The sequence below is a fragment of the Phocoena sinus genome, unplaced genomic scaffold, assembly GCF_008692025.1.
Source record: "Phocoena sinus isolate mPhoSin1 unplaced genomic scaffold, mPhoSin1.pri scaffold_33_arrow_ctg1, whole genome shotgun sequence".
Lineage (NCBI taxonomy): Eukaryota > Metazoa > Chordata > Mammalia > Artiodactyla > Phocoenidae > Phocoena > Phocoena sinus.
This window is the reverse complement of record NW_022605653.1, coordinates 112,178-129,013: the sequence shown is the minus strand read 5'-3', so window position 1 is coordinate 129,013 and position 16,836 is coordinate 112,178. Positions and strand designations below refer to the sequence as shown.

Below are 16,836 nucleotides of genomic sequence, written 5' to 3'. Positions count from 1 at the left end.
TGGAGGGGGGATGGCACAGTTTAAGGTGCAGTAAGTTGTGTAATAAACTGTCACAATAGGGTTCTACATAAATAGTTTTTTTTAAATGGCAAAAAACAGAAACTTGACCCTTCCCTCAAAACATATATGAAAATTAACTCAAAATGAATCATAGACCTAAATGGAACTATACAACTTCCGGAAGAAAACATAGGAGAAAATCTTTGTGATTTTGGGTTACACAATGGGGTCTCAGACGAAGATTTCTTAGATAAGACACAAAAAAGCACAAACCATCTAAGAAAAATTGCTAAGGGACTTCCCTCGTGGTTAAGACTCCAAGTTCCCAAAGCAGGGAGCCCGGGTTCGATCCCTGGTCAGGGAACTAGATCCCACATGCGTGCTGCAACTAAGAGTTCGCATGCCACAACTAAGAAGTCCATGAGCTGCAACTAAGGAGTCCATCTGCTGCAACTAAGACCCAGCACAACCAAATAAATAAATTAAATATGAAAAAAATTGCTAAATTAGAGTTCATCAAACATTTAAAACTTCTAGTCTTCAGAGACATTTTAATAAAATGAAGATAAGTCATAATCTGGGAGAAGATATTTACTAAACACATCTGAGAGAAAGGACTTTTTCCATTGCTTTTTATATAAAGCACTCTTAAAACTCCATATAAATATCCAATTAAAAAAAGGTATTTTAACAGACACTTCATTTAAAAAGATGTTTGCACATGAATAGACACTCAACATCATCAGCTATTACAGAAATGCAAAATGTGGCACAAACCACGAGATGGAACTATACACCTACTAGAAAGGCTAAATTTTTTTAAAAAACAAATATAATGATCAGGTGACAATGCGGAGAAACTGCAACTCTCATAGACTGCTAGTGGGAAAGCAAAATGGCACAGGCAATTTAGAAAAAAGTTTAGCAGTTTCTTAAAAAGTTAAATACATACTTAGCATATGGTGAAGCAATCCTACACTTAGGTATTTTACCCCAAAGAAATGAAAACATATGCTCGCACAGAATATATGCTCACACACACATGTGAGTGTTTTCAGAGGCTTTCTTTATAATAGCCAAAAAACGAGAAACAACTCAAATGTTCATCAAATAATGAATGCATAAACAAATGTGTATCCACACAACTAGAATACTACTCAGCAATAAAAAGGAATGAAATACTGACAGGTGCAACAAAACAGATGAATTTCCAAAGAGACTGGCTAAGTGAAAAAGCCAAAATCAAAAAGCTACATTCCACATGATTTCATTTATTAGATATTCTGGAAAAGGCAACATTATACAGACAAAAATCAGATTGGTGGTTGCCAAGGGGTGGTAGTGGGAGGAGGATGGATTGACTACAAAGGGACATAAGGGGTCTTTTGAGAGTGCGGAAGTTTTCTTTACCTCAAATGCGGTGGTGGCTACAGAACTGTACGTTTGTCAAAACACATCACACTGTATATTTAAAAATAGTGAATTTTGTTAAATGAAAATTATACATAAATAAATCTGACTTAAGAAAATAATAAAAGAAAACTAAAAAGAAACAATTGAGTGAAAATAAATGTCAGAAAAATCAACTTACAGTTTTTCCAATTCAAGGGTCATCATGAGGATGCTTTCAATTGTTGTGACACTTGTGTTGTTCCCATGTCTCTGAAGGAGAAGCCCAAACATGCTTGATATAAAACCCAAAGACAAAAATTCTAAACTTAAAAAGATACTTAACATGTGATTACTTCAATTCTGGCTTCTGACTTGCCATAGATGATAATTCCAAAGAGCTCTTATTCAAGAAATTTAAATTTGCATCATCAAATTAATGACCTTGGTGCTGAACAGCAGAATCATTTTTTATTATCCAAACTTCTCATTTTCAATTGCATCTACCTCTTTGATCACTCTTTTTAAAAAATAATGTACCCCTTATTCCTTTTCGCTTTCTGGGATAAATAATATTCCTACATGCATCTACATCTTCCATAACTATATGTGTTCTTCAACACTGTTCTCATTCTCTGCTGGATGTCTTACCCATATATATTCTTTCTTAATCCTTTTCTTTGCCAAAAACTCTTATTTTCAATAACCCAGTTAAAATCTAAATTATGACATTACAGCCAAAGTACTCAGTCTTTGACGAAAGCAAAAAAGAGCAGAAATTATTTCATGAGCCATGAAACTGTTGCAATACTTACAAATATTTTAATGCTGGCAATTTAAAAAGATAAGAATCTTCAACTGTTGTCAAAGGATTACGATTGAGAATTCTGAAAAATGGAATGGAATTAAAATTATCTGCATTTTCATTTACTTCCATGAAAGTTTATATTCATTTTTTTTGGTATGGAACTTGAAGGTTAAAAAAATCATTTTCTGTCTTTACCTATAAATCACCCTTAGAATCTGTAAAACACTCTTTCATTGGGAAGGACCCAGGTCTCCAGATGATAAAGTGGAAAAGAGAAACAAACAAACAAAAATTAGAAAAAAAGTGGCTAGCAAAGAAAAAATATGCCAAAGAACGTTTCAGGTTCAAAACCCTCGAAGTGACTATGCTGGTAGGAAGCTCTTGCTCTGTAAAAAAGTACTATTTCTAGTGTCCTCCATAATTCAAGGGGTTTTTCTTTCATCCTTACAAATTTTTAAAAATGTCATGATTTAAACTACCCAGTTAAAGACAAAAATAGGACTACTTCCTTGGTTCTGGAGCCAAAGAAGCAGAGATAAATCCAGGAGAAACTGGTAAAAGCCATACTCCCATCACATAGTTCCATGTGTATCCTTGTACCATACCCTTTGTTACCGTGTATGTAATCACCTGTTTACTTGTCAGTCTCCTAGATTGTCAGCAACTTGAAAGCAGGGACCACACATTATTCTCATTATTATTCCTGTGCCTGACATAGTGGCTAATATTTACCAGGTATTTAATAAATGTTTGCTGAATAAATAAATAACATTTTGTTTATACATCAATAAATTAAACAAATTAATTTTGGGGAACAAAATTGTATTCCAAAATGCTGGAATACATTTTCTTCTTAGTTCTTTCTTTCTTTCTTTTTTTTTTCTTCGTAGTTCTTTACAATAAATATGGGGGGGGAAAAGAAAACAGAAACAGGAAGAAAGAAAAGAATATCTGACTTTAGGTTAACATTACTCAAGAATTATTAGCATATTTGTGTAAAATATTATAAAGATAATTATCAAAACTAATATATTTTGGGTTGCCAGGCATCTGTGATCAGCATTTAACAGTTAATCCTCACAGTAACTTTATGTGATAGATATATTACCCCATTGAACAAATGAGGAAACTGAGGCACAGAGAAGTTACATAACTTGTCCTAAGTCATCAAGCTAGTAAGAAGCAGAGCTGGAATTTGAACTCAGTTCTGACGCTAAAGCCTGTGTTTAACCTGAATGAAAAAAAAAGGGGGGGTGTTAATACATCTGTTACTTGAACCTTAACTTTGAGAGCACTAAATATATAAATACCATTTCAAACTTCATCTACCCATCTGGGAAAGCCTCTATGAGAATTATATTTTCTCTTTTTATTTATTATTTCTCCTTTAATTTATTTTTTCCTTAATCATCTCCCATCATAAATATTTAATTAGCCTATGGTCATTGAGACTTCAGAGATTTTTAAAAATATTGCACTAAAATCAGTAAAAATGATGGAGGAAAGACATCGGAAAATTCATCCCTCCATAGAAGCCACAATACCAATAACAACAAAAACAACAACAAAAGTGGCAAAAATCAGAATCAACTTCTTCTGAACTCTGGAAATTTAACCAACAGGCTTGCAGCACATGGAGCAATTTCTTCAAGGAAAACAAATTAATTTCGGTAAAAACAATGAGATCTGTGTTGCTTTAACTTGTTCTTGACCTTTGCTCTCCATACCAGTGGTAGCCTTGGAAAAACAGCCCACATCCCTGGTACCAGAAGGAGCAGCATGGACTGGCAGGGCCTTCAAAGCCTCATTCCCAAAGAACTGTTATTGTTTTACATGTCTGGTGGTCCCCTGGAAGACCTCACTTGCAAGGCTTTCCTTTGACCTGACGGAGAGCTGTCTGGTGAGAAAAGCTGCTCCTCAGGTGGCATTTCTGGAAAACATTTTCAAGCAAATATTTTAACATGGCGGTTGCATGAGGCAATGGATAACAGTTTGGGGCAAAAAACAGCCCAACCGAGAAGCTTAAAGAGAAAAGCTGAGGAATGAGATGTCCATGGAGACTTTGAAATGTTCCAATGTATTCCTGGGAAACTGGAAGACCACAAGACATATTCCTGGGAATCTAGGAAAATAACTGTTAGCATTCATAAATGAGTTCAGCAAGGTTGTAGGATATAAGATCAATATTATTTCTACACACCAGCAATGAGAAATCCAAAAATGAAATTAAGAAAACAATTCCATGTGTAACAGCATCAAAACAAGTAAAATACTTAGGGTAAAATTTAACCAAGTAAGGGCTAGATTCACTCTGAAATGTACAGAACTGTTGAAAGAAATTGAAGAAGATCTAAATAAATATAAAGGCATACTGGATTCATGGACTGGAAGATAATCTTATTAAAATGTCACTGTTTCCCAAATTGACCTATGGTTCCATTGCAATTCCTATCAAAATCCCAGCTGACTTCTTTACAGAAACTGCCAAGCTAATTCTAAAATTCATATGGCAATTCAAGGAAACAGAATAACCAAAACAATGTTGGTAAAGAACAAGTGGGAGGACTCACACATCCTGGTTTCAAAACTCAGTTCAAAACTACTGCAATCCACAGGAATATTAGCTCGGTGCTTTTGACAGCCTGGAGGGGTGGGATAGGGAGAGTGGGAGGGAGGGAGACGCAAGAGGGAGGACATATGGGAACATATGTATATATATAACTGATTCACTTTGTTATAGAGCAGAAACTAACACACCATTGTAAAGCAATTGTACCCCAATAAAGATGTTAAAAAAAAAAAAAACTACTGCAATCACAGTGTGGTACTGGAATAAGAACAGACATGTAAATCAGTGGAACACAATTGGCAGTATAGAAATAAACTCTCATATGTATGGTCTATTGATTTTCAACAAGTGTGCCAAAACAATTCAATGTGGAAAGAACAGTCTTTTCAAATAATGCTGGGACAACAGTACATCCACACACAAAATAATGAAGCTGGACTCCTACACTTCACACCATATATGAAAATCAACAGAATATGGATCAAATATCCAAATGTAAGAGCTAAAGCTATAAAACTCTTAGAAGAAAACAGAGGGCTAAATCTTTATGACCTTGAATTACACAATAGTTTCTTAGATATGATACCAGAAGCACAAACAAGCAAAGGAAATATAGATGAATGGGATTTTATAAAAATGTAAAAGTTTGTCCTTCAAAGGACACTATCAGGAAAGTGAATAAACATATACAATGGGAGAAAATACTACAGGTGGGAAGAATAAGATGCAGTTGGGAGAAGAAAAGTATGGTAGTTTCTAGGTGTGACAATCTCAAAATTTTGAAACTATTACAAATAAAACAGCCACCCTGAATCACGGCAAAGGGCAGACCCAAGTTATTTCTGTTTTTAATGTTTATGCCTTTCTAAATCTGAGAAGCTGCCAGGATTCTAGTATATAGCAAAAAGTGATGACAGCACACTGAAGTGTGTAAGCTTTTGTGTGTACATAGCTATCTAAAGGAAACCAATATTAGTTGTTGGGGGGAGCATTAGGGCGGCTCTGTGACCGCAGCTCAATTTGCCTTCATAGTGTGGCCACACCTCCCTCATTGATATTCTCAACAACGGGGTAAATAATTTAATAGGGATAAGGCTTTGATTTTCCTCTTATTCTCTCTTAGTGCTTATGTTCTAGGTACAATATTGATGTACCACAGAAAAGGAAGCATGTGAATGTGCTCTGTCTGGTTAAGTTATATAGCCTTTCTACATTGTAGAGTCCTTCAGTTTCTAAAATCATGGAGCTTGTATTGTTAGAACCAATGAAGTGACTAAAAGAATTTTTAAAAATAAGTCATCAGTCGGGACCTGCATAGGTGAATGAAGGAGAAACAATTTATAGTCAGAATAAAAAGTAAAGTTAACATTTAGGATTATCAACCACTGCTGGTTTTCCATAATATATTTCATTCCTGATTTTATCGGAAAGAGATATGATTACTACCACCATTCAAAAAGTGGTACTTTATTAATTAATAAGCTCTTGGCTCATCTTTGAGGTAGATTTCGGATTTAAAATAGACTACCATACTGCTAACTACTTCACCTGATGTTTGTCAATATCATAGAGGCTTGATTCTAGAAACCTACAGACTTATAATTACCTGAAAACTGGTGATGAATCAAGGTTTTGTGAGGCCTGTACCTCATGTACTTCGGGAAATCCTATCTAATAAAAACATGCAAAGTTATGAATACAAAAATTGCTAGGACCCCGCTCAATATCTTGGAAGGAACCTATGCAAGTGAGGAGCCCTGAAGCCTAAGCCTCATTGTATTCATGATAAATCCACCTCATCTGGGGCCCTTTTTCAAACTTATTTAATACAGGCAACTTATAAACACCCCAGTAATATGTCATAATAGGTAGTAAAATGACTTAACTCAAGTGTGGCATCTTCCTTTGGTGGCTTGCCTTTGGAAAGAGATGCAATAAAGTTTATATATCACTATGGCAAATATTTCCTGAAGCAAATTACCTTTGTCTATTAGAAAGAGTTAGCCCAAAACAGAGACTTACTATACTGTGACAATCTTTTTAAAGTAACTGTGAACGAGTTTTAGGAGTACAGTACTAATTTATTTCCAACACCAGATAGGTCTGATTCTTTCACTAACTTTTTTCTGTCATTTAAGAGGAACACAAATTCAAAAGGAACAAGTTCCTGCCTCTTCCATTACAAATCTTTTCTAAACTACCACCCATTTTCTACTTCACCACCCCCCTCCCTCACCTTGTTACCCTGCTGCATAGATGCTAGAATGGCTCTCATATACATGTTTTCCCATCAACATCCCTCTTTCTTCTCCTAGTATGAAAGCTTCTTGGGGACAAAGTCCCTGGCGTATGCATGTTTGTATCCGCAGCATTTAGGACAGTGCTGACACACAGTGGGCATGGCACTCAGTGAATGTTTTCTGAATGATTTCATTAATTTTTAAACTGTGATTGATTGATTTATTTTTTTATTTCCACAATGTATTTTCCCGTGTTGCCTACATTAACTATAGTGAAACTGATTCTTATAAGGAAGTCTTGATGTTATAGGATGTTTAGGAAAGGTGGTGAGGTTATGACATATTGACGCTACTAAAACCTCCTGGTGAAGGGACCCCATCAGCCTGCTCCCCTGTGTGCTGCCAAAAGAAAAACTGACCCTTGGTACTCTCTCCCCAAGGTAGGTATCAGCAAAGTAACAAGGGAAAGGAAGGAGGGAGCTAAAGATAGGCATCTGCAGGAATTGCTAATCCAGCTCCAGACACAGCCTCAACACCTTCATTAACCCAAAATGTGTGAACTGTGTGAAACTGGATTTCTGACCCACAAGACGGGTAAGAGAGTCTTTTCCAAAGTCAGGTGTAGAAGAGCTCTTTTCCTTGAGTCTAAAATCAACTTCGGGCAAGAGGGAAGACACATGGGAGCATATGTATATGTATAGCTGATTCACTTTGTTATAAAGCAGAAACTAACACACCATTGTAAAGCAATTATACCCCAATAAAGATGTTAAAAAAAATAAAAAATAAAAAATAAAAAAATAAAATAAAATCAACTTCGGGCCATTGAAAGTACCCACTATCATTTCCCTGTGTCAAGAGAAATCACAGAATTTTTGAAATGAAGGGGTGTAAAACCCACACTTCTTATTGAAGAGTAGTCAGCAAAGAAAGTATATTGAATTAGGCTACAGCAATGTATTTTCTTCATATTTTTCACACTATAGCTGAACACAAACAATGTCTTTTCCCATACTACAAACGTGCCTATTGACCACAGATAATTCACTTCAGAGATATATGCTTTTTGAAAAATAATGTTCTGGGTGGCTGGGGAGAGCCTGTGGTGGGTGTTCAGGAATTCTTTCTGCTTTACCATTTAAAAGAGCTAATAATGGTTTGGAGAAGCACCCACACCTTTTGCTCCCTGAAGAATTCAGTGCTATAGTTAGTTCTTTGCAGCTCTGTGTTGCATACATTTTAAGCAGTTAGGAATTTTGCAAATGAGCAGGAATCAAAGTTAAATTCAAAAGTGGAACTTCATCGACCATTCGCATATTGGAGAGGCATCAGTGGGATTCCATGACAATGCTAATTTGAGTGTTTTTGCCTGGTGCCTTTTATTGCCTGTACCAAAGATCAGTACTATGGAAAGCAGGGTGTTTCATATATATGAGTTAAACAAGTCTCTTGGCCTCTTTGTACCTTAGTTTCCTAATTTTAAAGGAAAATAAATTGCTCTCAAGACATACTTTCCAGAATTCATACTGAGCTTACACCAGCTAACCAATAACTGCATGATTTTTTTACACAGTGTTTTTTACATGCATTCATCTTCTATTTCACTTACAACTTGTATAATACCTGCATTCCATGCCAGGCCTAAAACTTTCCAAATCTAAGTTCTGTGAGTAAATTGCAACCAAGATTTCTACAAAAAAAGACACCAGCAAAAGTAGAAGAAAAATATGTATTCTTTCAGAATATTTATCCTTTGGCAAATATTCTAATTTATATATGATGAAACATAACATCAGTACTCCCTCCATACACTAAAGTAATCTCACTGTGGAAGACATTATGATTTATACTTTCATGATTATATATGGGGTGCATTAGATACAAACTAGTAAATGCTCATTAAATACTTGTGTTAAGTGATCCTTATATCTCTAGAAAGGCAGCACTTTTAACATTTTGGGCTGGATAATTCTTTGCTGTCAGAGGCTTTCCTGTACACTGTTGGATGTTTTTAGTATCTCTGGCCTCTGTCCACTAGATGCCAGTAGCATATACAGTTCTGACAAGCAAAAATGTCTCCAGACACTACCAAATGTCACCTACGTGCCAAATCACCCTGGTTGAGAACCACTGCTCTATAATTATTCACTCTGATCTGTGTAATATTTCTCACATTAATCTTTGCTAGAGAGAAAAAGGATTTGCTACAAAATTTTAGCAGCAATTTTAATCAAAATGAGTAACAAATTAATTTTATAAATAATTAAACTTTATAAAAATTTCAAATATAATGAAGTTATATTTGTAACTTACATAAACTGCAGAAAAGGTAGTGGTTCAAAGGTATGTTGTACAATAGACGGTATTTTATTGCAGGAAAAATTTCTAGGAAATGTAAAAGGAAACTATTGCCTCAATTAGCTATTAGATATCTAATTAGTAGGAATAACTAGTAGAGGTCAGAATGATAAGAATAAATAAGAAGCTTTGGTCTAAACTCCAAACCTTAGGAATTACTATTTGAATCTTCCAGAGCCCCTAACCCTGCCTTCACCTCTCTTAAGAGTCTCACCTTCAGGATGTTCATAAATTAAATATACAACTATAGATCAATAGATTTTGGAGGTAACCTTTCCTGAGAGCAGAAGCATTGATTAGATTCCACCTTTTGTGGTCTGATCAAATTCTAGATTATGAGCTCAAAGATTTTATCTCTATATATCATTATAATTTCTAATATTAAAAGGAATATTCTTAAATTTACACACTTCCCAGTATAGTTGTTTTTCTAGCCCAATTCATTACCAAAAGAAATAAAAGATAACCTTTCACACAACTTGAAAGGAAGTTACTCCTATCATTAATATGTAAATTTAATTCAGTATTATACTTTCTATCATATGGACTTTTATTCGAAAATACCTACTCTTGACTATAGCTGACTATCTTATTTCCATTGATTCCAGCTTCGTCTCTCATTTCACCTGGATGGGTATAACTGTCTTCTTAATGATATTTCCATCTCTACCCTCTCCCTTTCTAAGCCATCCTACACGTGATCGCCAGATTAACACTCTGTAAGTGGTTCTCAAATACCAGCATCACTTGTGAATTATCGAAGATACAAATACTCAGCCCTACTCTGGACCTCTTGAATCAGTAACTACGGGGATGGAGCTTGTGTTTTCACAAGCCCTCCAAGTGGCTAGTTCTGTTGCAGGCTAAAGGTTGTCCTAAAGCACTGCCGTGGTAACATGGTGCTTGGCATGTTATCCTTGGCTTGGCCTCCAAAACTCTAGATGATCTGGCTCTAATCTTCTACTCTTCCCACTTGTACTCTACAGGTACTCAGAGTATTTCTCCTGTGCTTTGTCTTTCTCCCACTTTCCTTCTGCAAGCTTATTCTTCCCAAGATGTCTGTCATTGATACCAAATGGCCCTTCAAGGTCCCGTTTAAACAGCATTGCTCTAGTAATATATTCCCTGATCCAATTTGAAGTATTTTTTCCCTATTTTGTGCTCCAGTACCAACTTATAGTACTCATTGCACATATTCATTTCTTTCTTTAAATATAGCTATTTTTGCAACCCATGTCCTCTGAGCATAAACTCCTTCAAAGTATGGACTAGATCCTGCTTATGTGAATTGTATATCATGTTTAAAGCCAACGCGTGCACATAAAGCAAACTCAAATATTTATAAAATCAACAAATAGCTGGGGAGTGGAGAGAAGGAGGAAATGACTGTTTTAAAATAAATGTAGTTTTATTACTTCATTGTGCCTCCATAGCATTTTGTGATTATGGTTTGAGCTTATATGTTTTTTTCCCTGTGAGATCATGAGTTGCTAAAAGGAATCCTGTCTTACCCATCTTAATGTTTACAACACTAGGCATAGTGCGTATTAGCATATTCGGTCTTCGCTTTTTTATTGATTGGCATTTTTTTTAAGAATGAGAATACTTATGCTAACATGAAATAATCAGATTATAAAGTATTTCATAGTAGAAGTAATGAAGGGCTTAGTCCACCGAGCAGTTATTTTATTTGTTCTTCTCCAAACTGTGTTTCTAAGGTTTGGAGCCCAGATGGCAGAGAAGAACTAATATAAAGGTGATTGCCCCTTAAGGCTTGGAAGGTTTGATAATTAAATGAACTATTTATAGGGTCATCTGAGGCTCTTTATACCCATTTCCCTTAAGCCTTTTATATTTGCAAGAAGAATCTATTTGCTAAAGAGGATCATTCATTCGCTTAATAAAGATTAATGTAAAAAAAATTAAAAAAAAGTAAAAAAAAAAAAAAAAAAAGATTAATGACATACACAACTTTGGATGCCATGGACAAAGGACAAAAACTGAGGTTTTATAGCAAAAAACACAGTTATCTGTTTATCCCTAAATTAAAAGAAATACTAGGCAAGCATTTCCTCTTTGATAAGGAAGCTGGAGAGGGAATTCCCTGGCGATCCAGAGGTTAGGACTCGGCGCTTCCACTGCTGGGGATCTGGGTTCAATGCCTGGTCAGGGAAATAAGACCCCACAAGTTGTGTGGCGTGCCCAAAAAACAAAACAAACAAACACAAAAAACAGAAATAAAAAGGCTGGAGAGATTTTTGTTAGGGGCATTTCTGAGATGCTTATTTAGTGTGAGCATTTCTAAATATACCACTTAACCATCATCTTAAACATTCTTAATATTAATATCACACTTCCTGCATTAAAATCCTTAACAAGTGTTTGTTATTTTGGTAACTTAATGTGTTCTTGACAATACTGATTTTTTTTAAGAGATTTTTTTTTGATGTGGACCATTTTTAAAGTCTTTATTGAATTTATTACAGTATTGCTTCTTTATTTTTATGTTTTCATTTTTGGCCATGAGGCATGTGGGACCTTAGCTCCCTGACCAGGGATCGAACCCACACCCCCTGCATTGGAAGGCAAAGTCTTAACCACTACACCACCAGGAAAGTCCCTTGGCAATACAGTTTACATAATTCACCTGCTTAAATATTTAATATTTAAATGTTAATTTAATTTAGATTAAATTATCAAAGTTAGGAGTTAATGGCATTCATATTAATCTAAGTGTTCTATATTTTCTTGTCTTGTAGGTGACAATTTGAGGTTAACTTTAATTCCTCTCATTTCACTAAACCAACTTTTTCAAACCTTTTCCGTAAAGGCCAGATAAGTAAATATTTTAGGCTTTGCAGGCCACATACAGTCTCTGTCACATATTTTTCTTCGTTTCTTTTTTTTTCTCATTTACAGCCCTTTAAAAATCAGTTTTAACATATGGGCTGTATAAAAACAGACTGTGGGCCAGATTTGATCCATAGGTCATAAACAAAATGTAAATACAGATGGAGACTATATGAACACTTATATAACAAGGTTCATATGGGAGCCTATAATTGCTCAGACATCATTACCACTTTTCCTCTACAACTAAAGTGTATTTTTCTATCTACACCTTGTCTGTATAATTAAAAAATTAAAAATGAATAGGAGATATTTAGTGCCAGTGATGGGCTGGGGCCCTACACAGACTCACAGGATTGTAGAATTGTACTGCTAGAAGAAATTGAAGAGATTATGTAACTTGAACCCCTTAATTACTTTATAGATAATCTACTTTATAGGTAAGAACTCATAAATAAATATGATTAACTTACAAATATCGGAGGGATAGCAAGCCTTCAAATGAGTCCTTATGTAATTCAGTCAAATCATTTTCACTGAGAATTCTGAAAAATGAAAAGGTTATTTCTGGATCAAAATGCAAAATAACTACAACTATATACTACATAGGAGTAACTCCTATATGTGGAGGAAAGCTGGGTAATGGTGTCACCTAAACAAACTAATTCTTATTTGATTTAGGGATGGTGATTTCTGCTCTGTTTCCATTTAAACCTTCTTTTCACGTCACACACACACACACACACACACACACACACACACACACACACACACACACAAACACCCACTCTTCCCACCAAATCATATAGTTAAAGCCTACTCTCTAGACCACGAAGTCTCTGTTAGAACCCAGCTCTGGGTGGCACCAACGTTGCAGAGCTGCTCTTCCCTCCTCTCTTTCCCCAAACCTTATTGGGAAGTCCCCCACTCAACTGTATCAGGGCAAATGAAGCCATCTGATTTTTTCCCCCATAACAAATTTTTGAAAATTAAATGCGAATAAAATATACATAATTGTTCAATAATTCAACTGAACAACTGTTCAACTGTTAAATAATTACAATACAGATCCCCACGTAACACCATTCATGTCAAGAAAGAATCCTGCCAGCATCCCAGAAGCCCCCCATGTGTCCTTTTCCAATCACAACCCTCTCTCTTACTTCCTAGAGGGGACCACTATCCTAACTTTAAGAATAATTTCCTTGCTTTTTAAATTTACTTTTGCCTTTTCTCTATCAGCCATAAACAACATAGTTTAGTCTTCCTTCTTCTTGAACTTTATATAAGTGGAATCATATTATATGTATTGTTTTCCACATTGCTTCTTTCATTCAACATTATTTTGTAAAATTATTTTAGTTTTGCCTATAGTATGTAGTGTTGCATGTCCCACTACATGAGGCTTCTGAGTACTTGAAAGTGGCTAATGACACTAAGGAGTTGAATTTTCAATTTAATTAATTTCAATTATTTTAAAATTTAAAAAACAGATACGCAATGTAATTATCGGAAAATGTTTATGTTAGCAACAATCTGCATATGTGATACTACTTATTTGACTGTAAATTTTATGCAATCTAAATATTGATCAAGTATTTGTAATAAAATTTAGCAACCAAATTGTGATTTCAAATAGTAGGGGAAAAAAAATGTAGATTCTCTCATTAATTTTTATATTGATTAAATGTAAATATGATAATACTTTGGATATTTTTAAATCCTTAGTATGAAAAAAACATAGAATATCTTATTAATAATGTATATAATGATTACAGGTCAAAATGATATTTGGGATATAAGGGTTAAGTAAAAGATATTAACATTTATTTCATCTGTTTCATTTTACTTTTATTTTGAAGTGGCTACCAGAAAATTTAAGATTACTTATGTGGCTTGCATTATGTGTCTAATGAAGTCTATGACTTCTAATTATGATTATATCACACTTTATTTATTCAATGGTTGGTATATACTGAGATTTTTTCTAGTTTTTATTTATTAAAAACAATACTGCTTTGAACATTCTTATATTTGTATCCTGATACATATCTGCCTGAGTTTGTCTAGGATGTAATAGGGATACAAAATTGTTTCCAAAGAAGTTGTGCTATTTCAAGTTGGCAGACTGAAACATGTCAAGTCTCCACCCCTTCAACTTCCACCAAAATCCCTAAGAATGATAGAAAAGATATAACTTAAAAATCACAACCTTAGCTCAATGTGTGGGAGCACCTCCCCTACCAGAAACGTCCCGGAGCTGCCTACAGGGTGATCAGTTGGAATAGTGAGGTAGGAGCAGCCGACAGCACACATCAACCCCACATCTTCCCTCCTTGATCAAGACAGCAAAAGGTGTCTTCCTCTAGGCAGGAGCAATTGGTGTTAGAAAGGGGGCAAGGTCCCAGAACCCTGAAAGAAAGGTATGCACTCCCTGACTAGCCACAAGACGGCACCTCCCACCTCTGCCTTATTCTCAGGGGAACCCATTGGGAGTAATAAGCCCCAACAGCTCATTTCACTTCTCCCCTAAAGCTGGGAAAGAAACGCAGTAGAATCTCAACTACAAAGATGAATTACACTCAGGAATGACCAAACAATGTGATAAAGCCAACTCCATTAAGGACAGAAAACAAAAACAAACATAAGAGCTTATAGCCAATGAATCAGAGTTAACAAAGCACAAGAGGATCTTAGGATAGCACAATTATTACCCTCAGACAGATGTAGGAAGATAGTGCCTCCATTAATCAAGAATATACAAATGAAAAGTGTTAGCAACAATTTAAAAAACTCAGTATATGAGCAGCAGAAATGACAGTTAAAAAATAAATTAGGAAACTGAGAGATCCAGCCAAATACTTCTCCAGAATGCAGAATGAAGGGAGCAGAAACGATTCACAGTCAAGCCTGACCCCTGGGTCTGCCCGAGGAATGTTAACCCCTTTGCTTCAACTGGTCTCACAATAAAGACTAGGAACATAGTGCGGGGAGGAGGGGGTGGTGTTTTGCACCCGTTTCTTAAATCTGATAAGCAGGAAGGCACATAGCCAGTGACCCAAGAGTGGAGTGAGGGAGTGGTAGAGAGAGCTAGTACAGAAGAAACTCTATAAGATGTCAAAGGTAGGTTTCTCTTGCCTGGAAGTATCCCCTTCCTTGCACATGATATTAACAGTGGTACATCCTTCAGAAGCCTTGGGGATCTGAGCACAAGCTATGTTGCCTTGTGAAGAAGCTATTTCCACTGAGTTCTGTATTTAAACGTTCTGCTTTTCACTCACAGTGTCTCTTGGTCACATATTTATATTAGTTCCATCTCATAGCTTAATTCCAGCTCAAAAATTAATTCTTTACTCATAGCTTATGAGAATTAAAATATTACTACCTGGAAACTCTGCAACTCAGTTATTAAGGTGGTTCATATTATACAGAATATAGTCGCACACATTTGTATAAGATCACTAAAACAAAAACACAAAAGACTTCAATTCCCACAAAGAACTCTTGGAGCCCTGAGCATGCTTCAAAGACTCTGACCTCAATTTGAAATTCACCATTTTAGAAGGAATAGCAGTGATTGTCAGAATAAATGCTAGGGGGAATGGTCAACAGATGGTGTTAAGATTGTTTTCTCACCTCTAAGTACTGGTTTCATATTTCTATGCAAATGATCCAAAAAGAAAAAAACAAATCAATATGTCCAACGACATGTATGCTAACCCTTTTCATACTTTCCAAGGTAGGAAAAAACTCTACCTCCCCATATGGCGTAACAAAACTGTATGTATATACCATAAACGATATACAAACGTCACAGGAAATGATGGTATATGAAAAAAGCTACACAAAAGTGGAACTCATATATACTAACTATAACTTTGAACGTTGACAAGGATTCAGTAAGTACAGCAAAGAAATGGGGCTGATCCTCAACTCTATATGGCACTGTCTTCTCTGACTGGCTGATGCCCATATCAGACTGGTTGGAGTTTGAATATCATGGTAGGACAGGGCGTAACCAAACAGTATGTATTTCAAATTAATGGGGTTTCTTTCTCTGGAGTTGTTTGGATGACAGGATAGTAGAAATGTTAAAAATAACAACAGTAAGTTCAGCCTAGAAGTAAAGTTTAGACTGAGAATGAGTCAGTCACCAGAAAATTACCCAAAAAGGAGCTTCAAATAAGCAATAACTGAATAACTGAAATAAAATACATTAATCTGTAGAACTCCAAATATCCATTTTGACTGAAGAAAAAAATTTAAAAATATGGGGAATCAGAGTTAAATCCAGATCTAAAACTTTCTCACACCATGAAAATATCAAAACCAGGCGTGAATGAACATTTAAGAATGATCCATGTCTAACTTCTGACCAGGGTTCTGGTCTAAGGCAATCTTCTGAATTTCACATTCATTCTTGATTCTGTATTATTGACAATTATCCTTCTCTCAACCTCTGTAACTTCTAGGAAATTGAGAGGGCTCAGGGTTTGTTTGTTTGTTTTATTGATTTAACTATATATATAATGCAAACAATAGGTCTTTCTGGGACTGATTTACTCTCCTTTCCCTGCTTTCTTTCTCTCCAAAGTACTTAGCAATGCTTGAAATTATATCTA

General features: G+C 35.4%; 1 pseudogene; it reads right to left on the bottom strand.

Moving 5' to 3' along the window:
* The window catches only part of LOC116748294, a 48,272-nt pseudogene extending 32,348 nt beyond the window's left edge, over positions 1–15,924 (bottom strand).
* Between the last annotated feature and the right edge of the window lie 912 nt (positions 15,925–16,836).